The following is a 1,953-nucleotide window of genomic DNA, read 5'->3' on the forward strand; positions in this document are numbered from 1 at the left end:
ACTTGACGGACGGCTTCCAGAGAACCGAGGAAGTCCGCAACGGTACTCCCGCAGGACTGTTTCACCAAGGCTGAAAAGAGAAGCCCCCAGACCGCGCACGAAAAGGGAGTCGGCGAAGTACTGCACCGCATCTTGACTCCAAACACTCAGTGAGGCAACTGAAGCCAGTCGCTGGCCCGATGGTGGCGAAAACAGTATTGAAACTATTGATGGTAGGACAGCTAACGCTAATAAAAAGAGAAGCACAGCACAGTGGCGTCGAAGAAGCAGGAGCCCCCACAGATGTGGACTACTGCTAGCTGGAACCATCCGCGGCCTCTGCGACTCCTATTCATGGTGCCCGGGTGCGCTACTTGACGGACGGCTTCCAGAGACCCGAGGAAGTCCGCAACGGTACTCCCGCAGGACTGTTTCTCCACTACACACAGCCGAACATGCTCCGCAGTCACAAACTAGCGACTCACGCCGCACACGTACAGCACACCCTGACGAGAGTTTTTCACGCTCGCTGGTGTATTTGGATGGACAAATAACCGGATGCGGGAAGGACTTCAAACTCCTCCCACAACAGAGTCTCCGTGCTGGCATCCCAGCGAAGCGCCGCACTTACCAGCCTCCTCACCACTTCGCTCTTCAGGGAAACACGTGCCTTGGATAGCGGAGAGCTACGGTCATCTCCACCAGACAGACCCGCTCTGAGAACGCAGTCCCGTGTAAGCCTGTTCAGGTCTCCCACTCGCACTTGAGAAAGCCCAGGCCGGTGCGAGCCACTGAGGCTGAAAGCATCTAAACAAAGCCGACGAACGGAGACCACCTGAGGCGAAATCTTGTGCAGAATCAGGGCGGCAAGCGACGCGTGCGGTGCAGCACGGTTGGTCTCGGAAGCGAAGTGGTGCTGGACGTTACCCGCCAGTGCCGTGATCACAACATTCTACGACGAGCAAAGAGATGCGCGCGCGTACGGTGCACAACGAAACAAAGCAAGGAGTGCAACAAGGTAATTCCTCTCCTGGATGAATCCAGCTGAAAACCGCTCCGTCTACCGGAGTGATTGTGGCCGCACCGGCAGCTGCCCCCGATGCCACGTTGACAGCTGCACGTGCACTCCCAAAGACGGCGATGCTTTCCAGTGTCCCTAAAGACGCGCCGAAGCAGTTCGACAAAGTAAACCTCTGTAGGTTTCTCCTTCACAGGTTTTCGCCTGCATGCCCAAAGAAACGTCCCTTGTGATATCTGTTATGCATGAGGCATGCGGGATCATTTCTTTGTCATGCAGTGCCTCGTCTACCAGACCGCGGGCGGAATCTGAGGACGGCCCTGCAGTTCCCTGTCCGACTCTTCGGATGTGCTCGCGGCCCTCTGCACAGCTGTAGACTCCGACAAAATGCAGAACCTCGTTTCCGGGGAAAAAAATCATAGAAAGAACAGTAAAACATGAAAAGCATGCGCCGGTGCGAGCCTCGCGACGCCTGGCGCCTACCACATGCTCAGGCCGCCGTTCCGCCCGGGGAGTACCATCCCCGACACAATCACCCACCCCGGCGAACCGTGTCAAAAGGCTGACGCAGGGGGGGTTCTGGGCGGCGGCGTACGTTGCCGTTGATGTTCTGAATGGATGCCGAGCGCTGCATATACAAGAGCATTTCGGGGAACATCTGTCCCTGGAAGGTTTTAGTGCGCTGCAGATGTACTCCTGTAGTGGCCAGTCGGGTCCACAACCGTGTTCACTATTTCCCGCAACCGAGGAAAACTGGGTACGGGAGATGCCGGCTGTCCCTCTCCGTCACCGAACAACACAGGCACCTGGTAATTGCACCACCTTATTCCACTACTATACCCGGAACTTCCAGTGTGCTTTCACGTTCTCCCAGAAGTATCCGCCGAACCCAAAGCCCTGCACACGGCTGGCATTGAAGCGGGCTGCCGATATCAGGCCACTGCTACTGTAAAGGT

The 1,953-nt window shown here is 56.7% G+C and overlaps 1 protein-coding gene across 1 annotated transcript in view; it reads right to left on the reverse strand.

The window, feature by feature from the left end:
• Positions 1-1,416, reverse strand: part of CSUI_005587 (ap2 domain transcription factor ap2xi-3) — a 9,166-nt gene extending 7,750 nt beyond the window's left edge. Inside the window, exon 1 of the mRNA XM_068065759.1 lies at positions 611-1,416. The gene's annotated coding sequence lies outside the window, so the exon portion shown is untranslated. The remainder of the gene's footprint in view (positions 1-610) is intronic.
• Between the last annotated feature and the right edge of the window lie 537 nt (positions 1,417-1,953).

This window comes from Cystoisospora suis (assembly GCF_002600585.1).
Source record: "Cystoisospora suis strain Wien I chromosome Unknown contig_2695, whole genome shotgun sequence".
In the NCBI taxonomy this organism is placed as follows: Eukaryota; Apicomplexa; class Conoidasida; order Eucoccidiorida; family Sarcocystidae; genus Cystoisospora; species Cystoisospora suis.